This window comes from Salvelinus sp. IW2-2015, linkage group LG32 (assembly GCF_002910315.2).
Source record: "Salvelinus sp. IW2-2015 linkage group LG32, ASM291031v2, whole genome shotgun sequence".
Lineage (NCBI taxonomy): Eukaryota > Metazoa > Chordata > Actinopteri > Salmoniformes > Salmonidae > Salvelinus > Salvelinus sp. IW2-2015.
This window is the reverse complement of record NC_036871.1, coordinates 15,343,529-15,369,726: the sequence shown is the minus strand read 5'-3', so window position 1 is coordinate 15,369,726 and position 26,198 is coordinate 15,343,529. Positions and strand designations below refer to the sequence as shown.

At 42.1% G+C, this 26,198-nt stretch overlaps 1 pseudogene; it reads right to left on the bottom strand.

Moving 5' to 3' along the window:
* LOC111956601 (ephrin type-B receptor 1-like) overlaps positions 1-26,198 on the bottom strand; it is a 320,496-nt pseudogene that overhangs the window by 40,298 nt on the left and 254,000 nt on the right.

Genomic DNA, 26,198 nt, shown 5'->3' with positions numbered 1-26,198 from the left:
AGACTCCATTCCCAGGGTGAAAACCAGAAACACTGTTTTCGCATTTCAACCAAAAAGAATCAGTGTTTCTTCCAATGAACAGTAATTACAAAAACGTCCGTCAAATCAGGAAGAGAAAAGATCGGACACAATGTATTCCTAAGTATTAGTATTAGTTAGCGGGAGAGAGTGGAGCGAACAAACACAAGATGAATAGGAACACTTTTAGCTTTTTTTCCCCCTCCACTCCAAAATGCTCAATTGATGAGTAGCGCTTTAACTGCTGTTAGCATCTCTCTCACATCTTTTGTTAATTTCTCCACTTATGTTAATTGCACTCACTCACCCTAAAATAGCCTCTGACAGAACCAAATCTGAGCACTYACTCTGTGAGTTTGAACGGGGTAGGAAAAAGGAGCAGCCATTTTATCTRCCCCTCTCTCTGGCTCTTTAATGAGCTCTGGGCTACGGCTGCTTTAACCCTGACAAAACCGAGCCAAGTAGCGAAAGATTTCTGTCTCAGTCTCGACGAAACCCTATCCCCTATAAGTAAGCACTCTTTTAGACAGCTCGGTCAGCCTTCCGACAGGCTCGGTTTCGACTGGCGTACTGTTTCTCACGCATGCTCTTGCTTGCCTTGCTCTGAGGCAACTTTACGGTGTGAGTCAGCACGTGACAGAACCCTGGCTCAATCATGGTTAGATTACACAACAGCCCAGATGCGTGGCAGTCAATGTTACTTAGAGCAGAAAAGGGATGACTTGTTCCCCTTTATGTTGGATCAGGAAGYAGTACCATCAAACATCTATGCTAGAACATGAGGGGTTATTTTTCCCTCAATGTGGACAGTGGTCGTCAGACCCGTGTGGTGTCAATCACCGTTACAACCCTGAGAGATGAGTGTCAGTCAACGTCATTTAGAAAGTGGAAAGGCTGTTTTTGCCCAGAATGTCAGAACATTAACAGAAGRGTTTTTGCCCGGCAAGGCGCTGCGGTGGTGAACTCACCTCTTCCTGTGCTGTAATGCTGTAACTTGTCGCTGTACACCGCTTCCTTGGTGTACACCCGCTTCCTGAACGAGAGATAGAGATAGAAAAGTTCAGGCAAGACAGGATAAAAGGTGGAGCAAAGAGGAATCATTACATCTGTCTCGGAGTCTCACTAACTGATGACTGAAAGCGACCCGGTCTGAAATTGAATCAGTGGCTAAGGGTTAGCGGTAGCTCCACCGCCCCAATTGAAGTCTGACGAGAATGAGCTGGTTTTTAATTAGAGATGTGCTAGCATGTCTGTAGCTTTTCATCCGTTTTCCTCCATCTCTCCTCTGCTCCCTCCGTCATCAAAGACCCTGTCGTGTCTGATGGTCGCTTTGCTACTGGTGACACATGGCGCTGCTGCAAATTCTAAATTCAACTTTAACGTTGTCTAGAATTAAATTGGATTCAGTCAGTTAACTCAGATCAATGCAGCGTGAACTCTTTGTAGCACTGTAAAATTGATCATTAATAGAGAAGCATACTAATAATACAGATATGGAACTTAGGTTTAATTTAAACATAGTTTACCTCCTGCTGGCTAAGTGTGTGTGTGTGTGTGTGTGTGTGTGTGTGTGTGTGTGTGTGTGTGTGTGTGTGTGTGTGTGTGTGTGTGTGTGGTGTGTGTGTGTGTGTGTGTGTGTGTGTGTGTGTGTGACATAGCTGGTGGACACTATTGTAATGTCTGTGTGAATAGCCTTTGTTGGTGATGCGTGTGGTGGTAGGTGAGACAGACCTGTGTGTGTTGTGTGTGTGTGTGTGTGTGTTGTGTTGGTGTGTGTGTGTGTGTGTGTGTGTGTGAGAGGCACAACTTTTGGACATGTCTAACATAAACACAGTCAAGATGGTCATGTCGGTCAAGATGGTCATGTCGACTGTACAGTACCTGCTGCAGACGATGGAGATGGCCACTAGAGAGACGATGAACACCACTCCTGCTGCAGCTGACCCTGCGATTAGAGGAAGCTGCTCTCTCAACTCTGACTTATAGTCATCTACAGAGACAGAGAGAGGGCAGGGGAGAAAGAAAGAGAGACAGACAGAGAGAGAGAGAGAGAGAGAAGAGAGAGAGAGAAACAGAGAGAGGGGGAGGGTATAGTGTAAAGACAGGCAGAGAAGAGTGTGAAAGGAGGACAGAGAGAAGAGGAGAAGGTGGTGTGAGCGGTATGGAGAGAATGTAAAGGTAAAGGTGCGGGAACAGAAAGAACAGCATGGTTAGTCCAGGAAGACCTGAGTATAGAGAGAACAAATACACTCCTCTACGTATTTACTTGGACAGTGAAGCTAATGACACAATACAGTATTTACCATTCATTTCTATTGGGCACAACACAACCCGAAACACAACCATAACAAACTGCAAATGCATCCCACAAGTTTGGAGAGTCACAAGCTGGATGTAGTCATTGCTTGCTAGTAAAATGAGACCAAATACTACACTTTTGACTATACTGTAAGTAAATTTGTCCAAATACTTATGACACCTTCAAATGGGTCGGCAGGGTAGCCTAGTGGTTAGAGCGTTGGACTTGTAACCGAAAGGTTAGCTGACAAGGTGACAAGGTACACATCTGTCGTTCTGCCCCTGAACAGGCAGTTAACCCACTGTTCCTAGGCCGTCATTGAAAATAAGAATTTGTTCTRAACTGACTTGCCTAGTTAAATAAAGGGGGACTAGATACATAAAGTGCTTTCATTTCCAAACAGTAAAACAGATATGTATGAAATTACATACATAATAAAAGGTGACATTCTGTATATAGACGAGTTAGCTGGCAATGTCATGAAAACAATGCATGCACGTCGATGAGGCAGAAGTCAGTGTTCTTATGATTTTGTACAGTCAGATAGCTAGCAACAATGACAAGAAGCCATGTGGGGAACCATCGGTGGCTTTTTTCAGCTTGTTGTATCTTGTTATTGATACCACGTCTTGTTTTGAGGTGTTTTGATTCTTCTCATGTCTATGCTAATATGGCTCAAATTCGCTAGCGAGCTAACCAACAACTCAAACAATGTATTTGAGAGACAACAAGTGCTCATTGTGCAAATATATTTATGTTTTCAAAAAAGATTTGAAGAGGAAATATAGTTTACATGTTGTCAACTACATGTTGTCAAAACTGCCTGTTTTGCTCCACCGTTGGACACGCAACGCAACGCTTTACTGCTAAACAACCCACCCGTCTATAGAACCAAATGAAACGTTTTAGCTTCGCTGTCCAAGCAAATGCAGAGGGGAGTATAGGTGCCTCAGCTCTGAGATGTTGAGTTATATGTAGAGTTAAGCCGTGCTGACTGTCACCTGTACATTTCCATAGGAGAGACCAATGGAGCGAGCTCAAGTGAGAGAGAGGGAGCTGTGAGAGAGGGAGAATGACCGATAGAGAGAGTGTTTCTGTAGCCATTCCTAATCCCTCCGGTCACAGTCTGACAGACATAAAAGACCACCTTGGAATTTCTAACGGGGATGTTCAGACACAAGCTCCTGTTAGACAGTCAGATATACAGCTAAACGTTWGCGGCCGAAAGGAGGAAGAATGGCACAGGAGTTCAGAGGGTAGCCCAAAGAACTTCTAAAGGCACACTAAACTGCCTCAGTCTTATATCGTGTCTTTGTGTGGCTGTTTTAGGGCCTTAGGGCTACTCTAGTGGTGTTTCTTGAGCAAGATTTAGCATGCTGCGGGCAAACTGAAATTCGCTTTACAGCAATGGGACAAAAGGAGAAGTAAGGAGAAGTCTTTAGAGCGGTGATATAGTATCTGAAATATCTATAAAATAAGAAACTAAAAGTACACTTGATAGTGTGAATTATAGGCCTACTCTTTTGTTAGCTGTAAAGACAGTGTGCTATTTCTCTGTGCAGCTGTATTCAGGTGCTGTGCTGCTGACGGAGTCTCCTAAACTCAGACAGGTGAAAATTAGGATTGGCTTGAGCAGAAATCAACTGTCTGAGTGCTAGCTAACAGTAAATAACAGCACATTACAATCAGTCATGTAGGGCTGGGCGATATGGTCATATTTRTTTTGACTTATGGGCAATTCATGATTTACAGTACGAGTCAAAYGTTTGGACACACCTACTCATTCAAGGGTTTTTTGTTTATTTTTACTATTTTCTATAATGTAGAATAATAGTGAAGACATCAAAACTATAAAAAAYCACATAACACATATTTAGTAACCAAAAAAGTGGTAACAAATCAAAATATATTTTATATTTGAGATTCTTCAAAGTAGCCACCCTTTGCCTTGAGGACAGATTTGCACACTCTTGGCATTCTCTCAACCAGCATCATGAGGAACACTTTTCCAGTGGTCTTTCCCTTCACTCTGTTGTCCAACTCATCCCAAACCATCTCAATTGGGTTGAGGTCGGGTGATTGTGGAGGCRAGGTCATCTGATGCAGCACTCCATCACTCTCCTTCTTGGTCAAATAGCCCTTACACAGCCTGGAGGTGTGTTTTGAGTCATTGTCCTGTTGAAAAACAAACCAAACTACTAAACGCAAACAAGATAGGATGGCGTATCGCTGCAGAATGCTGTGGTAACCATGCTGATTAAGTGTGCCTTGAATTCTAAATAAATCACAGACAGTCTCACCCCCACACCATCACACCTCATCCTCCATGRTTCACGGAGGGAACCACACATGCGGAGATAATCTGTTCACCTWCTCTGAGTCTCACAAAGACACAGCYATGGGAACCAAAAATCTCAAATTTGGACTCATCAGACCAAATGACAGATTTCCACCGGTCTAATGTCCATTGCTCGTGTTTCTTGGCCCAAGCAAGTCTCTTCTTCTTCTTAGTGTCCAAWAGTAGTGGTTTCTTTGCAGCAATCCGACCATGAAGGCCTYGTTCCCGCAGTCTCCTCTGAACAGTTGATGTTGACATGTCTGTTACTTGAACTCTGTGAYGCATTTATTTGGGCTACAATCTGAGGTGTAGTTAACTCTATTGAACTTATCCTCTGCAGTAGAGGTAACTCTGGTTCCACAAAAACCACAAATTAACTTTTCCTGTGGCGATCCTCCTGAGAGGCAGTTTCATCATAGCGCTTGATAGTTTCAAAGTTCTTGAAATTTTCCCAGATTGACTGACCTTCATGTCTTAAAGTAATGATGGACTTTTGTTTCTCTTTGCTTATTTGAGCTGTTCTTGCCATAATATGGACTTGGTCTTTTACCAAATAGGGCTATCTTCTGTATACCACCCCTACCTTGTCACAACACATCTGATTGGCTCAAACACATTAAGAAGGAAAGAAATTTCACAAATGAACTTTTAACAAGGCACACCTGTTAATTGAAATGCATTCCAGGTGACTACCTCGTGAAGCTGGTTGAGAGAATGCCAAAGAGTGTGCAAAGCTGTCATCAAGGCAAASGGTGGCAACTTTGAAGAATCTCAAAATATAATACATTTTGTTTTGTTACATTATTTTGGTTACTACATGATTCCATATGTGTTTTTTCATAGTTTTGATGTCTTCACTATTATTCTACAATGTAGAAAATAGTACAAATAAAGAAAAGCCCTGGAATGAATAGGTGTGTCCAAATTTTTACCTGGTCCTGTATATCTAAATTTTTTCAATTTTTTTTTCTAAATAAGCATTGTTGTACATTTAAAGGTCAGATCCACTGCATTTCAAACAGTCAGCAATAATCAAATGAATCCAGGGCTTGTTAAGTTATACCTGGGCCTTCCACAACCATAAGACCCACTCATCATTTAATTATTTTATCAAAAGTCTGTCTCTAACAGATTTTCAGGTCTGTCTATGAAAATGCCCTTTTTTTGTTACAAATGTAACTAGAACCATGCATACATCACATTCACTAATAATGACTCACTTTTTGTAGCRACAGGTCTCATCAACAATCTCTCAAGCCCACGTGCTAGTGATTAGCCAACAAATCTTTATATTTCAAGTTTAGCCAACCCTGGATCTATTTTCTAGCTAAGGTTGAACAGTTGAATTGTTATGAACACACCCTTCTGTCCATATTCAACAGTTTGAAATGGCGGAGACGTGCATCTRGTCATTATATGTGACCGATCGCCTTGATTCAGTCTTTTGTAGAAAAATGTGAAATTATGTTTTTTTACATTGGATAAAAGTAGAGACACAGAGCTGCAAAATGGTATATCATACATCGCAMTTGAGGAACAATGGGAAAGTAATTCTGCTTTGAAAGTTGATAAACTTGTAACCTCACTTTTGAGAAAATGGCCAATCATCTCCTCCTCATTGCACCTGTCAATCAAATAACTGAGTGAGTGGGGTGATGGTGGGGGGTGAGGAGACAACTGTGGGAGGCATGTGACAATGTGATGACAGACAGATATGAGGGATTGTCGACTGTGAGAGGAGGGGGAGAGAAGAGGAAAAAGAGAAGATTCAGAGAGAAGGATGGAGGAGGGCAGGAGGTAGTGAAGAAGGTGATGAGACAAGTGGAGGGTGGGGTGAGACAAGTGGAGGGTGGGGTTGACACGGGTGAGAGGAGGTGGGGCAGGGGGACGTGGGGAGGAGAGGGGAGGCAGACACTACAGAGGGTAAGGGATTTAGGGGATGGGTCTACCAGGCTGACAGGTGTATAATCAGCAAGCTCTCAGTCTCACTTCAATATCCGACGTATGTCTATAAATGTCTAACATCAAAGGTTAAGTTTAGACATTKATTTAGAATGGTTAAGATAAGGGTTAAGGTTTGGGATAGGGTTAAAACAAAAACAAAAAAAGTTCTGGGATTGAACATGCGACCCTCGGAGCAGGAGCTTGCGGCTTACTCCCTTCCACAACGCTCTAGKAAACCGCAAGCCTTCTTGATGGTAATAGCCTTCATCGTTGCTCCTGGTGGCTTTTTTAGTGGCTGGGGTCCTGGGTACCTGGACGGACGTCGAATTTAGCCTTGGATCTTGAGCGACCTGGCTGGTACACTATATATACAAAAGTATGTGGACACCCCTTTAAATTAGTGGATTCTGCTATTTCAGCAATGCCCATTCCTGACAGGTGTATAAAATCGAGCACACAGCCATGTAATCTCGATAGACAAACATTGGCAGTAGAATGGCCTTGCTGAAGGGCTCAGTGACTTTCAACGTGGCACCGACATAGGATGCCACCTTTCTAACAAATTCAGTTTGTCAAATTTCTGCCCTGCTTGAGCTTCCCCGGTCAACTATAAGTGCTGTTATTGTGAAGTGGAAACGTCTAGGAGCAACAACGGCTCAGCCACGAAGTGGTAGGCCACACAAACTAACAGAACGGAACCACCAAGTGCTGAAGCACGTAGTAAAAATATTCTGTCCTCGGTTGCAACACTCACTACCGAGTTCCAAACTGCCTCTGGAAGCAGCGTRAGCACAAGAACTGTTCATCGAGAGCTTCATGAAATGGGTTTCCATGGCCGAGCAGCTGCACACAAGCCTAAGATCACCATTCTCTATGCCAAGCATTGGCTGGAGTGGTGTATTGGCTGGAGTGACTTTGGAGCAGTMGAAATGCGTTCTCTGGAGTGATGAAACATGCTTTACTATCTTACAATCCGACTGACAAATCTAGGTTTGGCGGATGCCAGGAGAACYCTACCTGCCCCAATGGAAAGTGTCAACTGTAAAGTTTGTCAGAGGAGAAATAATGGTTTGGGACTGTTTTCATGGTTCGGGCTAGGCCCCTTAGTTCCAGTGAAGGGAAATCTTAACACTACAGCATACAATGACATTCTAGATGATTCTGTGCTTCCAACTTTGTGGCAACAGTTTGAGGATGGACCTTTCCTGTTTTAGCATGACAATGCCCCTGTGCACAAAGCGAGATCCATACATAAACGGTTTGTGGAGATCGGTGTGGAAGAACTTGACTCTCCTGCACAGAGCCCTGACCTCAACCCCATCGAACACKTTTGGGATGAATTGGAACGCCGACTGCCCAACATCAGTGCCCAACCTCACTAATGCTTTTCTGGCTGAATGGAAGCAATGTTCCAACATCTAGTGGAAAGCCTTCCCAGAAGAGTGGAGGTTGTTATAGCATGAAAGGGGGGACACCAACTCCAGATTAATGCCCATGATTTTGGAATGAGATGTTCGACGAGCAGGTGTCCACAAACCTTTGGTCATGTAGTGTATTAGAGTTTGTGTCAAGACTACTAAATCTGCTCCCGCAGACGAGAACAACACCTGCACTTATCCACCTCTGGACTATGACAGGGAGGAAGGGCTATGGGGAGGGACGGAGGACGGAGGATTAGGGGGAGTTGTGGCATTTGTGATGTCAAGCGGATTTGCCCTTCGATGTGAATCATAGATAGATAAGAAGGTATGTTTAGTGTTTTACCTCCCCAGTGGTTAGGGTTAGGATTCTGAGAAGTTAAAATGATCCTAGGCCTGTGCCTAAAAGGGCATCTTCTATCCGGAGCATGTAGAGTGTTGTAAATCATCTGGCAGCATATTGCAGAAGAAAGAAGACAGGAGATGTGGCGTACACCCACACACAAACACCTGGACACATGCTCTCATACTGTCACCCCCCCCCACCGCGTGCCAGTGTAGCAGGTGTTGCGCCCCCCTGAAAATCCAACCCCGGGTGGCAAATAATTAATCACATCAGCCACTAATCACAGCTAAGCATTCTGGGATAGCTCGTCAGCAACATACGGGCTCAATGAAGAACCAATTAGCGAAACAGTCTGGATCAAGCAGTTACACACAGGAAAAGACAAATGCTCAAAACCACCATTCTTAACTCCAATATATTATTCTTAACAATCTCTTACACGATCGTTAAGACTGTGGGTTTAGAAATACAATGTTCATCAAACATCCATAKACATGTTGTCACACAGCGATTAACAATCATATGATCCGATATCAAATTCKCAATCCTTCTTCCTCTCTGCTCTATATCTCCTATTCTATGTGTCTCTCTCTTTCTCTCTTACAGTTTCTCTCTCTCTCTCTCAAACACACAGACACGCACACAAACACACACACAAACGAACACACACAGTTACCCACCACCATCCACCATCTTCCCTCGCCWCCCCTCCTCCCCTTGGTCCTTACCATCTGTGAGGGTTTGGAAGCACATCTTGCCYCTGTATTTGCCAAAGCCAGCCACGGTCCTGGCCCGCACCTGCACGACGTAGACCATGCCCGCCCGGAGGCCCTCCACCCTGGCTGTGTTGGTCTCGCTGCGCACCATGGTGGAGTTGATCTCTGAATGGTCCTGGAGGAACAGAGGAGAAGGGGATACCAGGTTAATGTTCCAGAGAGATAGAGCAGGTCATGTGTATAATCCAGGACTGGACACAGTGGGGGAGKGACAGAGAGGAAGAGYCCAGGGGCCGTATGTCTCATGCAATGGCTTCATTAACCAGGAAATCTGGACCGTATGTACTGTATCAACCGTCAGAGTAGGAGTGCTGATTTAGGATCAGTGTTGCTTTATAGGTCAAAATGAATAAGATCACATGGACAGGAATGTCCTGATCCTAGATCAACACTCCTGAGATGCTTGATACAGTACATACGGACCAACATGAACCTTTAAGGAAACCATTGTATCATCAAGGAGGCAGGTATCATAACACATCCAAAACCATTTGGCAGATTCCTCACTATCATGTGTTTCTCCCCTATGCTGCAGCAGTAATCAGCAACCAGTAGTGAGCGACATTGGCTGCCTTTCCTACAACAGAGGTAACACCAGAATTATTTTTTWATGTATTTTTTATTTAGCGCACAACCTGGACAGAAAGGAAAGAGAATTGAAATTCAGAGAAACCATTACTTTCACATGGTTAGTCAGAGTAACAAAAAGCAGAAAGGTTGACTGAAGGGGAATACAGTATGTGCCTTCACTCTCCTTGTCCATAGAAACCTAAAGTTCAGATGAGTCATATACCATTTTGATGCTGTAACAAGTCTACTCTAGTGTTCTCTAGCTGTTGTGGTTCTCTTTCTATGAGCGACTGGTTAGTTTGTTATTACGCCGCCCTTGACAGGCTTACATAACTGTTACCACCACAGATGGAAACTTTAGTGCCGAGGTTGAATGACAGTATGCATTGTTAGAGGGAGTGCTTTAGTGCTCACGCACACGCTCACACGCGCACACACACACACACACACACACACATATACACACACATACTGCCCATTAGGCCCATTAGTCTGAGTCACATTGTAAAATTGTTCCTGCTGTATTTACTGCTGGCCTCAGAAGTGTTTAGAAAGAGAGAGAGAGAGAGAGAGAGAGAGAGAGTTTAATTAGTAAAGGAAGTGGTGAACATTGGCTCTCTCGTTCTGTGGTGTCTGAAGTGGCGCGCTGCTAATTATGTCAGAGGACTAATTCCGCCCACGGAAAGTGTTTGTTTTCACTTAATGGAACAAAGCAACGCTTACAAGTTCCTTTTTGTAGAGAATTGTTTCATGCGACATTTTCTTGTTCTGTTTGGTTTTGTTTGCTTAAGAGTGAGAGTTCAAAGGATTAAAAAAAAAGAATTATGGTCAAAGTTTGGATTAAATGGATCAACAAAAGTGTATAAATCAATCCAATAAGACTTTTTGGACCCGGAAGGCTGTATTTTACCTAACCTAACACAATGGTAAATCTAAGCGCTGACGGAAGTGCTATAGGTCCAGGGGTGTGTCAGAAATATTTTTGCTATTTTCACAGCCTTTATTTTGAGCGCAATAGCTGGCGGTAGTACGAAAGGGTTTTGATGAATAAACACAGTTTAGGTGTGACGAGGCCAGTCACTGGTTCTGTAGTTTATTGATGGTCTTTGCGTTGTCCAATCCGMCTGGGAGCGAGGAATATTCTCATCCTAGTCCATTGTGGATTGATACTACAGTTTGTTAAATAGCATAGGCTATAGTAACGAGTGATGGCAACAGAAAAAAAAAAAATCCAGTGTTTGCTCAATATGTTTGTAGTGTTGACAGTCAACATTGTAATTGGCTTCAACTAGTATAGGTCTTTACGGAATCGCACTTCTCCTCAAATATAAAATACTAGGCTCCCGTTAGTTCTACTGTACGTATGAAGCACATTCTCAGTTAGCAAGATATAGCCTAGGCCTACCGTTGATATGGCATTATAGGAGTGATAKATGTGAATAGCCTATGTTTAGAAGAGCGCGTCTTTGGTAACCGGACAAGAAGCGCTCTTTGGAAATGGGAATGGATACTGCAGGTTGGCCTATGTGACTTGTGAATAATGCAAAAGCATGTCGGCAAAAGCCTCACAAGTACACCATTTAGAAACCTTGTATGGAGGCTCCTGGCAAATAATTGGCCACGATGAGAAAGACACCAGACGCATTGCTGTTGAACCAGCTTTCGTTGTAGTAAGGCTTCTTTTTTAATCAAACAAAACGGAAAACAAGCAATTGTTACAGGAAAATAACTTAAACATTTTACTGCTGCCAAACTTGATATTTTAATAAACGTTTGGTGATTAACATTCCTTTCAAAGTGGTCTCACGAGCCAAACCCTTTYTCAATAGTCTTGACTACTTGGCGAATGCATTGGGCATGACAAAAAAAAATGCCTTCATTGAAAGGAGGGGAGTCTACACTTGGTTTTTAATCAAACMAAACAAGATTTTTTGGGGGATGTTTCTAAATACAAGGTTTATGGGCACTAAAAGCACATCTCTCTTGTTCATTGTGCATATGGGCACTGTGCATCACCGCTGGATAGGCTGCGCTTCCGTTGCTATAATCTACGCTAAGCTAAGACCAGCTTTCCGTTGGTCTTAAATACCCCCACCAGTGCATACTAAAGGTTCTTAAGGACACACCTCAGATACTGCCACCTGTCCCACCTCAGCACAAGTGAGCTCACACATRAACAACAACAAGATACACAACCAATTATAGCCAGAGCAAGTAGAGCTAAAATCTAACGAAGGAACATTAGATAAACCCTCTCAAACATTGTCAGCTAGTTGGCCGTCAAAATTGCACTGATAAATAATCGGGAATTGTAGCCTACTCGTCTCCAAGCACCCAAGAGAACTGGCTAAAGTTGGCTAGCTTGCTAAATAGCTACTTCCAGGCACAAATGAGAGAKCACCTGGTTAGGCTGTTTACATGTTATCTAAAGTGTTCCTGACTAATTATTACTTTTTTGCCTATGTTTACTGACACCGGTCAAATTCAGCAGGTGTTGCAAAATTCATCAGTTGTTCTGCACTCTGGCAAACTCAGATGAGGTTGCTCTGAAATCAGAGTAGATCGGCAGAGTGAATTTGAGAACGCAAGAGATATGCTAACAGTATAACAGTCGTTCATCTCTAGCTGTGTATAGCCACCGAAAAACGATATGAGGGGAAATAGTCAGTCACTTATCCACTCCGTTTTGGTCAAGAATATTGAGTCACTGAAACAGTGCATCCCGAATGGAGGCAGCAAACAATGTACCAGGACAGCTGTGATTTACAACATGATAGCAATATTTTTTGGACTCCCAAGAAATGTATTGGTGAGTTATATTAAACATGCATTGAACTGCATCCATCTATTCTGCCGACAATGCCTTAGTGTACATCATGGAACGTTGAGTCAAATAGAACCTATTTTTAAAACCTCTTATAAAGTAGATTTTGTAGCACGAACTGGGAATTTGATCTTTTTTATATTATGATTGTCTGTTTGTTTCATAACTGCAAAGTAGTTAAAACACTGTCAGTTCCACTTTAAACTGCTGGTCATTGGTTACCTTGTGTGCTGAATTATGACATGTTTTTTGCAATGTGAAGTAATAGTTGTACATGCTTAATTGTTCTGTTTTTGTATTATTATGATTGGGACCTACTGGCTTATTATGTCTGAGTGAATGTGCTGCTTGTCCTTCAACATCATGCTGTGTGTGACCTCTGTCTTTCTATCGGACCTATGCAGGGGTGTAGTGGTGCTTTAACATCATGCTGTGTGTGACCGCTGTCTTTCTATCGGCCCTATGCAGGGGTGTAGTGGTGCTTTAACATCGTGCGGTGTGTGACCGCTGTCTTTCTATCGGACCTATGCAAGGGTGTAGTGGTGCCTGGAGAAGTGGACATAGTCTCATTTTGCCAAAAAGTTACCCAATGGCCCACCCAGTGAAGGAGAGGCACCCTTTGTGAAAAATTCGATGTTTTCCTGTAGATTTTTCAGATTTTCACGTTCAAAATCATAATATTTTTTTATAGAAAAAATACAAAAATTTGATGGTCTAAGTCCACAACAATGCTTAATCCACATCAACCTGATCGGGGGGCCTCTCAGGGCCTGGCTCCACAGTGGGTGGGCCTGTGTCCACCCAGGCCCATCCATGTCTATGCCCCTGATGCAAACAGGGCATGATAACAATTGTGCATCACAAATAGCCTACTGACCAACAGACTGAACTTTTTCAATACCTGGTTTGTTGACTTAGTTAGCATTTACTGGTAGATATCATAAGTTGAAACGTCTTTCCTACCCTACCGGCTACTGATGTCATAATTCTGTGAGCTGCTCCATGCCAAAACCAGCTGAGAGCTGCTCCATGCCAAAACCAGCTGAGAGCTGCTCCATGCCAAAACCAGAGCTGCACACTCTTGCTGCCTGCTGATGATATTCCACTGAAACCAGGCTGTGTGCGGCGCGCAGGTGAATATATTTCACATGCTTTGTGATTGTGTAGGCTACTTTGTGCATGATTTCTCTATTGTACTACATCATTGATAAGTCGTATACCTCCACTACACTACTTTGATACACATCAGTAGGGATTAAGAAGTCAGTATACACAATGCCCACTGAAGAAAAAATGGGTACACGGTTTATACCTGCGTATACCCTCCACTACACCACTGGCCCTTTGTGTTTTACAATAAGTGCACTCTCCTACGTTAGTGCACTGGTATTACGGCTGCTGTCCTTTCACATTCATGAACCTGTCACACACTCAAGGCCTAGGTCCAAAAGGTTCGCCACTGCAGCAAACATGTCTATAATAGATATAAAGGCTGTTAAGATATTCATGTTTCAAGAAAGTTGTGTATATATTTGGCCTGGCGAAGCGGTTTTATGTGCTGACTGAGTGGAAGCTTATAATGATGAGGAAATTAGGAGACCGAGTACAAATGTATRCAACACCAAGAACAAGACACTCAATATGAGACTGGTCTRGAGTACTACAASACTGCTCAACACTGAGCAAAATCTTAAAACATACGAAGTACAAGTCAAAAGTTTGGACACACCTACTCATTCAACGGTTTTTCTTTATTTTGACTATTTTCTACATTGTAGAATAAGAGTGAAGACATCAAAACTATCAAATAACACCATATGGAATTATGTGGTAAGCAAAAAAGTGTGAAACAAATTCTTCAAAGTAGCCACCCTTTGCCTTGATGACAGCTTTGCACACTCTTGGCATTATCTCAAATCAAATCAGATCAAAGTTTATTTGCCACGTGCACCGAATACAACAGGTGTAGACCTTACAGTGAAATGCTTACTTACAGGCCAACCAATAACCAATAGTGCAAAAAAGGTATTAGGTGAACAATAGGTAGGTAAAGAAATAAAACAACAGTAAAAAGACAGGCTATATAAAGTAGCGAGGCTACATACAGACACCGGTTAGTCAGGCTGATTGAGGTAGTATGTACATGTAGATATGGTTAAAGTGACTATGCATATATGATGAACAGAGAGTAGCAGTAGCGTAAAAGAGGGGTTGGTGGGTGATGTGTGGGACACAATGCAGATAGCCCGGTTAGCCAATGTGCGGGAGCACTGGTTGGTCGGCCCAAATGAGGTAGTATGTACATGAATGTATAGTTAAAGTGACTATGCATATATGATWAACAGAGAGTAGCAGCAGTGTAAAAAGAGYGGTTGGGAGTGGGCACACAATGCAAATAGTCCTGGTAGCCATTTGATTACCTGTTCCTGAGTCTTATGGCTCGGGGGTAAAAATGTTGAGAAGCCTTTTTGTCCTAGACTTGGCACTACGGTACCGCTTGCCATGTGGTAGTAGAGAGAACAGTCTATGACTGGGGTGGCTGGGGTCTTTGACAATTTTTAGGGCCTTCCTCTGACACCGCCTGGTGTAGAGGTCCTAGATGGCAGGCAGCTTAGCCCCAGTGATGTACTGAGTCGTACGCATTACCCTCTCAACCAGCTTCATGAGGCAGTCACCTGTAATGCATTTCAATTAACAGGTGTYCCTTGTTAAAAGTTAATTTGTGGAATTTCTTTCRTTCTTAATGCGTTTGAGTCAATCACTTGTGTTGTGACAAGGTAGGGTCGGTGTACAGAAGATAGCCCTATTTGGTAAAAGACCAAGTCCATATTATGGCAAGAACAGTTCAAATAAGCAAAGAGAAARMACAGTCCATCATTACTTTGATCTTCATGTCTTAGTCAATCTGAAAAATGTCAGGAACTTTGAACGTTTCTTCAAGTGCAGTTGCAAAAACCATCAAGCGCTATGATGAAACTGGCTCTCAATGAGGACCGCCACAGGAAAGGAAGAACCAGAGTTACCTCTGATGCAGAGGATAAGTTCATTAGAGTTACCAGCCTCAGAAATTGCAGCCCAAATAAATGCTTCACAGAGTTCAAGTAACAGACATAACTCAACATCAACTGTTCAGAGGAGACTGCGTGAATCTGGCCTTCGTGGTTGAAGTGCAGCAAAGAAACCACTACTAAAGGACACCAATAAGAAGAAGAGACTTGCTTGCGCCAAGAAACACGATCAAGGGACATTAGAGCAGTGGAAATCTGTCCTTTGGTTCCAACCGCCGTGTCTTTGTGAGACAAAGAGGAGGTGAACGGATGATCTCCGCATGTGTGGTTCCCACCGTGAAGCATGGAGGAGGAGGTGTGATGGTGTTGGGGTGCTTTGTTGGTGACACTGTCTGATTTATTTAAAATTCAAAGCAACTTAACCAGCATGGCTACAACAGCATTCTGCAGCGATACGCCATCCCATCTGGTTTGCGCTTAGTGGGAATATTATTTGTTTTTCAACAGGACAATGACCCAACACACCCCCAGGCTGTGTAAGGGCTATTTGACRGAGAAGGAGAGTGATGGAGTGCTGCATCAGATGACCTGGCCTCCACAATCACCCGACCTCAACCCAATTGAGATGGTTTGGGATGWGTTGGACCATAGAGCGAAGGAAAAGCAACCAACAAGTGCTCAACATAGGTGGGAACTCCTTCAAGARCGTTGGAAAASCATTCCAGGTTAAGCTGGTTTAGAGAATGCCAAGAGTGTGCAAAGCTTTCGTCAAGGCAAAGGGTGAAGAATTTGATGAATCTCAAAATATATTTTGATTTGTTTAACACTTTTTTGGTTACTACATGATTTTATATGTGTTATTTGATAGTTTTTATTTCTTCACTAATATTRTACAATGTAGAAAATAGTAAAAATAAAGAAAAACTCTTGAATGAGTGTGTCCAAACRTTTGACTGGTACTGTACATATCAACATTTAATAAGATATAGGAAAGTGAATGATAAAAAAGGAGAAGAGAGCAATGAGAACCACGGAGAAGAGAAGAGAACCGAATAGAGGCAGAGGCAGAGGCAGAGGCCTGTATGCGATCCACACCGACATCGTTACCCAATCAGATCAGTGTAATTAGATCACGGAGGAAGCTCCATCATTGGCCAGATGAGGTAAACACCGCTATGAAATTTGACCGAAACATAATGATCTCTCCAATCACATTAGGCTTTATTAGACACTCACTCCTGTGATGAAGATGAATGTTAGCTTGTGCCCTAATAGGAAAATGCTACTCCTAAATTTAATCTCATAAGAGTAAAGAGACGAAAACAGGATATTAGCAATAACAATGAGTTATATCATTGGATAATTAGATTTGTGGTATTAATATGTTTATTGGTAATGTACCATGAAGATGAATAGTCACATACATTCCTAGAATTAGCCACAGTGTCTGCATTACCTATTGTATAGTCACACTGTGTAAAAGTGCTATTGCACTTCAATTATGGTGTGATCTAATTTGATAAATGTCCAAAAATAGACAGCTCATGTAAAGGGAAGCCAGGCAACCACATTAGAGTATTGGGACATCACTCTCATATTCATAAGCAAGGCCATGGTTGGTTGAGCATTGACCACCTGCGGTTAGGATTGGCCCACTCCTGCTGTCAGTCAAACAGAGTCTCCTAGGACCACACCCCCCACCCACTGCTTGATTTTGGGAGACGGTTGGGTGAGCAGATTAGAATCATTATCACCTATATTCGSCAAGTACATTTACACATACCCAGAATTTGCCTTAGGCGTAAGGTGCTGCCAGCAATAGACAATATACAAACAGAATACAGACAAGTACTCATGCAGAATACACAAAATCAGAACAGTAACCTTAAAATATAAGTGCATAGGCTGATTACACTGGGAATATACAATTTACAGAGGGAATATATATACAGTGCCTTCAGATAGTATTTACACCCCTTGTCTTTTTCCACATTTTGTTGTGTTACAAAGTGGGATTGTCATTTTCGTTGACGATCTACACAAAATATTCTGTAATGTCAAAGTGGAAGAAATGTTTAACATTTTTGTGTTGATTCATGGAAAGTAAAACACAAATATATCTTGATTGGATAAGTATTCAACCCCCTGAAGCAATACATGCTAGAATCACCTTRGGCAGCGATTACAGCTGTGAGTCTTTCGGGGTAAGTCACTAAGAGCTTTGCACACCTGCATTGTACATTTTGAACATTATTCTTAAAACAATTCTTCAAGCTCTGTCAAGTTGATTGTTGATTAATGCTTGACAGCCATTTTCAAGTCTTGCCATAGATTTTCAAGCCAATTTGAGTCAAAACTGTAACTAGGCCACTCAGGAACTTTCAATGTCGTCTTCGTAAGCAACTCCAATGTATATTTGGCCTTGTGTTTTAGGTCATTGTCCTGCTGAAAGGTGAATTTGTCTTCCAGTGTCTGTAGGAAAGCAGACTGACCCAAGTTTTCCTATAGGATTTGCAATGTGCTTAGKTCTAATCCGTTTATTTTTATCCTAAAAAACTCCCTAGTCCGTGCCGATGACAAGCATACCCATAACATGGTGGACATGGTGCATCCACCACCATGCTTGAATATATGAAGAGTGGTAGTCAGTGATGTGTTGTGTTGGATTTTTTTGGCCGCAAAACATCACGCTTTGTATTCAGGACAAACGGTTCTTTGCCACATTTTTTGCAGTTTTACTTTAGTGCCTTATTGCAAACAGGATGTATGTTTTGGAATATTTTTATTCTGTAAATGCTTCTTTATTTTCACTCTGTCATTTAGGTTAGTATTGTGAACTAACTACAATGTTGTTGATCCAGCCGCAGTTATCTCCTATCACAGCCATTAAACTCTGTAACTACTTTAAAATCACCATTGGCCTCATGGTGAAATCCTTGAGTGGTCTCCTTCCTTTACGGCAACGGAGTTAGGAAGGGGCCTGTATCTTTGTAGTGACTGGGTGTATTGATACACCATCCTGTGTAATGAATAACTGCACCATGTTCAAAGGGATATTCAATGTCTGCTTGTTTTTTTTCACACATCTACCAATAGGTTCCCTTCTTTGCGAGGCATTGGAAAATCTCCAAACACTATTTCTACGCACAGAGTGAGTCCATGCAACTTATTATGTGACTTGTTAAGAACATTTTTACAAATTTAGGCTTGCAATAACATTTCTAAAAACATAATTCCACTTTGACATTATGSGGTATTCTGTGTATATCAGTAACACAAATTCTCAATGTAATCCACTTTAAATTAAGGCTGTAACACAACAAAATGTASAAAAAGTTAAGGGGTGTGACTACTTTCTGAAGGCACAGTATCTAAGCAGAGGGAGGGATGTTGCCGTGGCGAATATATACAGTGTTTTGTGGAGGTGTACATCATGCAGATTAGTATTGAGGTCATTGATGACTATGTGCAGTAATCGGCCCAATGCAAATTCYRTTAATCCCTATGAGCCCGATGGCCGGTTGATGAGGTCCASAGCATGGAAGAAACTGTTCAGGTGGCGGGCGGTTTTGGTAATGATTGKCCTAAACCGTCTGCCAGAGCGGAGTCTTTAAAAGATGTGGTGTCCGGGGTAGGCAGGGTCAGCGATGATCTGACGTGCAAGCTTCCTTGTCCTGGAGGCGTGCAGGTCCTTGATGGAGGGCAGGTGACAGCCGATGACCTTCTCCGCCAACTGGATGGCCGATGGGGAACCATGCCCGGAGAGACCGCCAACAAGTAGTGGCCCTTTCATGKTGTCAGTCAAATGGGGATTATATTTGACACACACACACATCTACATCTGCCATACTTAAAGTGAAGTAGCAGGTGGCGGGACAGAAGCTTGACAACAGCCAATGAAAGGCTTTGCCAGGAGAGACTGACCACCGTGAATGGCCCTCACATGCTGTCAGTCAAATGCGGATTAGAGGAGACGCACCATAACATGCTATATAAAGACAGAGCAGCAGGTGGGAGGGCAGATGGGAGGGCAGCCAATGGTGAGGTTGGCCAGCAGTGACAGACAGGGAACACTGCATGTCGTCTGGTCTCTGTAGTGTCCTCTTGGCTGAAGGCTGCAGTTCCCTAGGCAGTGTTTTCCCCCCAACTAACACAAATAAGAAGGCGGGCCTCCTCTCCTCAAGCCTTAAACAATTTGGCTTTAATTTGTTTCAATACACCATTTTGATGTCTGCTGTCATGGTTGATGATTTCAGCCTTTGTGCACTGCCTTGGAATGAAACAATACAAGGGGAATCTATGCCTTATAGACTGTCAGAGCAATAGAACTGGAGTGGACTGCACCAGTACGTTTACATACACGCCATTGGACAGAACAACCCCAACCCCCGAAGTGAATCTCTACTACTGCTGCCTACTACCAGATAAGCTGAGCCAGCTTCTGGTGCCTGTTTAAACTATGGACCGTGGCATACGTACGTGTGTGTGTGTTGTGTGTGTGTGTGTGTGTGTGTGTGTGTGTGTGTGTGTGTGTGTGTGTGTTGCGTGTGTTGTGTGGCTGTGGTGTGTGTGTGTGTGTCCATGTGTGTGTGTGTAGCTCCCCACACCCCCACCCTGGTGGCATGTGCCAACCTCCTAACAAAGGACAGTATGGTCACCTGGCAGAGAGACAGACCTGGTGTGGGACCATGTGTCCACTTCACATATCACAAACACATACGTACACGCACACACAGACACGCACACACACACGAGCCGCCCCCACATACTAACTACATGGTTAACGATACATAGAAGTTATAATATTGGTAATGGTAGGGGGACATAATTTCCTTTACAACAAAAAACATATATTTCTAGAGATACTATATACATATTTATTCTTTGTAATGCTACTGACGTGAATGAAAAGTGTAAGGAAACAATACCATCAATAAGCAATGTCATTCCTTGAGGCACCATCCCTTACATTCCTAGACCATAAGCAAGTAATTACCATATTCATTATGAATTCAAATAACCCTCTAGAAGCTTATATTAAAGGGCATTTTAAATCATATTAAGTATCTGCATTATTACATGTAGCAAATACAGTTTTAAAACAGCCTAACTGCTAGTCCTTTACAAAAGGATTCCCTTAAGCATAGCATAATGGTACTATACACATTATTATACTTTTCTTGACCTGCTGTTAAGAAGTATTACTATGCATGCTATCTCCTTTCAACCATTCCACTGCCTTCATCTAAGATAGCCACTTACACTGCATATTAACTGTGGGAGAGTGGCTGTACAGCTGCTTTCACACGCCCACTATAAAGACACAAGCAAATGCCACTCTCGAAAGGGAAACCATGCCTTGATCACAGTATTGCTAGCTAACCATTAGCAGCATGCTACACTTATATCACTTAGTGTAGCCTACATGCAAGCACGCACACTTAGAAATGCATGGCAAACATGTGCACAAACACGCATATGCTCAAACATACACACCCACACACATACACACAACTAACACAGATCACTCACTGGGGGAGCTCAAAAGCTCTGCACAACTCTCTCAGGATTGGGGAAAATATACAATTTAAAATAAATAGAAAACATCTTTATCTAGAAAATAAATTAAAGGTGGGGGATTTAGGATGAACAACAATGGGCAACCTTGACTCGTTTAGTTTGTTTTTCCTCGTTTTCTTTCTGACATCAGCAAACACTCTGAGGGCTTAGCTCTCTATGTCTCTACAGCTCACCTGAGGATACTGTCTGGGCTCAGAAGAGCTGGGTGGGGCACAGACAAAAGACATAGAGAGAGGAGAAGAGCGAGAGCTGCTGAAAGAGAGAGAAAGAGAGAAGAAAGAAATACAAAAAAGTCTGAAAGGGAAAAATGTATTACACAGCGAAGGGAGCCAGGGATTTGAATCAAAATCCAGCTTTTCAAAAGTTCCCATTATAAATCATGACATGTCTGTGTGCATACTGAGCTTTGGATAATACTAGGATATTTCACTGAAGGCCAACTGAGAGACTAAATGAATGATATAAACTTAGTTGGTGTTCCTTTTGACAACTCACTGATTGTGCATTGAGTGCAATGGGAATTATAGTTGGCAAGAGTGACAACTTTGCACACACACACACACACACACACACACACACACACACACACACACACACACACACACACACTACACATGAGAGGACATCAGTGCATTCGGAAAGTATTCAGACCCCTTCCCTTTTTCAACATTTTGTTACGTTACAGCCTTATTCTAACCTGTTTTCTCTTTGTTATTATGGGATGTTGTGTGTAGGTTGATGAGGAATCATTTTAGAATAAGGCGGTAACGTAAGTAAATGTGGAAAAAGTCAAGGGCTCTGAATACTTTCTGAATGCACTGTACACACAGACACAGACACACACACCTCAGTAACCTGGTAACCTGAGCCAGTTTAAGAGTGTCCCTGCTCTTCACTCTAGTCTTAATGGAGGCCCTGACCTTCGCTACTCCAATTTAGTTCCTACRGCCCCAAACTTTAGYAYAYAAAAAAAAGAAAAGACCAGAAATGAAAGAGAGGGGATGAGATTCCACTTTTTCTGTATAGACCTTTAATTCATTTCTACTTGCTTGCCAAACTACACGATTCAAGGACCACTTACTCTGGAGTGAGAGGGGGATAGTGGCCTGTTTGGTGGAAAGCCTAAAGACTTTTGAGCACCGGATACCTATTTTCAGTTCCCCTTCTCCTAATTGTCTCTTTGTGTCCCAATTCCTCCTCTCCTCTCTCACAAACACCTGGTCTAGTCCGAGGTACGTTGACAACTCGGGAGATCGTGAGTTCTAAGTCTGTATGGGATCTCTTTAACTCGTACAATGGACACTTTGGTGTCCTTTAGATTGTACAATGAGCACTTTAGTGTCCTTCCAACAGAAAAGTGAAACTATGAGCTCCACTATTAGTCTAGTAAAACAACACATTACTGTATAACCGATCTGTGTGGGAAGACGACGTGCATATGACTTATGTTGTGAAATTCTTCTCTCCCCTGCGTTTGAAGACGAGCTGACTGTGCAACTAGCGTAGCTTGAAAGTCCATTGAAACAATCATCCACCGCTCCATAACTGCATGACACATAAAATACTAATATCACCGGCTCATAAAGAGATGATCTGAGAGACCAGGAGGGACGGCCCATGAGGCCATTTTGATAAATTCGATCAAAAACCCCAGGTTTTAATGGCTGCATTATCTAGGCTATAAGTTTCCTGCGGTGCGAGCAAGACAGTGAGAGCGGCCATGTGCAGGGGAGTGTGTTATAGACACAGAGCCAGTAGCTAGACACCCCTCTGTAATTGTTTTTTATCTCTAAAGGACCACATCATCACTTTACAACTGTACAGAAGTCCCTCCTGCTATAGCAGGCATATATCCCTCCTCACCTCTCCACCTGATAGCTGATGTGTGGTGAGCGTTCTGGCTCAAAAATGGACGCTGTGCATCACCCAGGTGGGTGCTACACATTGATGGTGAATGAGGTGAGTTTACCCCTACTATCTAWAGAGCTTTGAGTACCTCAGTTGCTATAAAAGCGCTATATAAATCCAATCAATTATTATTARTATTATTATTACTWTTATTATTATTATTTGGAGAATTCATAGTGGAGTAAGTAGAAGTTATGCAGAATTGCATGGATTTCTCCATTGAGATTACGTCAAGTTTACCTTGGGGATAATCATAGTCAATCTCTATGGCTCAGGGTATTTAAGTGGCGGGGTCGCTATATATTCAGATGTCAATGAAACATGCACTGTTATTGATGTGCAGTAGAAAACTACTCACATGCCAAATTCTAATCCGCACGCACGCATTCAGATGCACGCACGCTCACACACACACACGTTATGTTTTTCTATCCTCGTGGGGACCAAAAATGTATTTCCGTTCAACATCTTATTTTCCCTAACCCCTAASCTTTAGTCCTGGCATTTAGAGTTTGAGCAGAATAGAATCACCTGTTGCGCAGCGAGAGACAGCTCCTCACAGCAGGTTGATGCATGGAATGAAATGCGTTTTCCTATAAGCCCATGCTGCAGAACATTTCTATTGGCTATGCTATGCAATTGCGTAAGAAAACAGAGTTTTGATGGCCTCTATTAAAAATAGGAGGATCCCATCAGCTTTCTACAGGCTAGGCCTACAATATTTTTTTCTCAACTGACCTAATATTTAGCACATTGCTTTGCTTTACAACAGGAGTAGCCTACCTGACTGGCATGAAAATGGACCAAGGGAAAAGCGTCCTCCATTCGCTACTTGAGTGCATAGATGATATGTATTATTTTCCCCTGCCCCTGTTCTGACAGGTGCATGATAATGGCCCATTCTAAATCAAAACTAATTTCACACATATATTACTTAGTATATGTAAAGACAAGAATAAATTAAGAAAGGGTCTGAATACTTATTTAATGTGATATTTCAGTGTTTTATTTGTAATAATTTTGCAACAATTTCTAAAAACCTGTTTTTCCTTTGTCATCATGGGGTAGATTGAAGGCTGTAATGTAACAAAATGAGGCAAAAGTCAAGGGGTCTGAATACTTTCCGAATGCATTGTATYTTTTGATTAGGTTTGTATCAAAACTAAAGTGCCCAAATAGGACCCCTGTAACAGAGTTGGAACTAGTGTACTGTAGCCCACAGSCYTATGGCATAGTCAGATCAGGGTGACTCAGAATATGCTATTCTGTTATTCTGAAATAGACTACATTTTCTTCATATAATAATGTTTCTTTAGACCTATCTAAAATAAATAATGGATTTATTGTGATGGTGTAGGCTATATTAAATAGATTTATTTTGCTTTTTTAAATGTAGATGTTCCAAAGGTCCGCACCAGTGGGCTACGCATGGAAGCCGGAGATGCTATKKAATTTGATTTGACTTGATTTGCTAAACATGTTTATGTTAATTAACGGCCAATTACAGTGAGCCKGGAAGTTATTTGCATGACAGTTAATGTCCCAGTCCTACTGTTGGAGGATGACTGTGTTTAGGGCCAATGTTGCGCCCTGTCAGGATCAAAGCATCTAAAATACAGTGTATCACAGAGAGACCACCGAGGTGGGAATTTAATCTCTGCAGCACAGTATGTCACCGGGCAATCATATACACACGCACACAGTATGCGACCAAGCAATCACGCTGTCACACACAGGGTCATAAGGTACATCTCTCACCTGATCATATAGCTAGAGAGAGAGAGAGAGAGAGAGAGAGAGAGAGAGAACCACAGACCGACAGACAGAGCAGAAGAAAGTGCCCTCTAAGTAACCCTCACCTGCTTTCCCCTATGCAATTAGCAACCTTATCTTCATTAATTAATCAATATGTGAATAATGCAGCCCGGGTCTATTTGTCTGGAAGGACACGCTACAAAGACATCAGTAGGATTATGACATCAATATTTATGAGCACACAGCAGGTTGTATGAGCGGTATTTGCATGACACTAAGCTGTGAAGCGATAAGGTTTCACAGGGGCCCTATTGGATTCTGGTTCATGACCCATGCAGCAAAGTGGAGCTAGAGGATGCTTTCTAAAATGTGGCGTAGAAAGTTTTCCAAGGACTAATGAACAAAATTGTATGTGACCATGACTTCAAGTCTGGCATAACAGGGAATGTAGATCATTTCAGGTTGTTATTGAGAAGGAGCCTTGTTCGCAATGACATACTGCACCTTTGTAAATAAATACATATTACACTGCTCAAAAAAATAAAGGGAACACTTAAACAACACAATGTAACTCCAAGTCAATCACACTTCTGTGAAATCAAACTGTCCACTTAGGAAGCAACACTGATTGACAATGCATTTCACATGCTGTTGTGCAAATGGAATAGACAACAGGTGGAAATTATAGGCAATTAGCAAGACACCCCCAATAAAGGAGTGGTTCTGCAGGTATTGACCACAGACCACTTCTCAGTTCCTATGCTTCCTGGCTGATGTTTTGGTCACTTTTGAATGCTGGCGGTGCTTTCACTCTAGTGGTAGCATGAGACGGAGTCTACAACCCACACAAGTGGTTCAGGTAGTGCAGCTCATCCAGTATGGCACATCAATGCGAGCTGTGGCAAGAAGGTTTGCTGTGTCTGTCAGCGTAGTGTCCAGAGCATGGAGGCGCTACCAGGAGACAGGCCAGTACATCAGGAGACGTGGAGGAGGCCGTAGGAGGGCATCAACCCAGCAGCAGGACCGCTACCTCCGCCTTTGTGCAAGGAGGATTAATAAAATAAAAATAAATAAATAAATTTAATTATAATAAAATACTATAAAATAAACAAAATTTAATTAAATTTAATATAAAAAAAAATAAAAATAATAAATCAATATACATATAATAAAAATAAAAAAAAAAAAATATTAAAATTTATATAAAACTATATAAAAATATAAAAAAAAATAAAAAAATAAAAAAAAATAAAAAAAAAAAAAATAATTTGAGTGTTTGTCTGTGTGACCTCCAAATCCAGACCTCCATCTGGGTTGAATAAATTGATTTTCCATGATAATTTTTGTGTGATTTTTGTAGTCACCACATTCAACTATTGTTAAAGAAAAACGTTATTTTAATAAGAATGTTTCA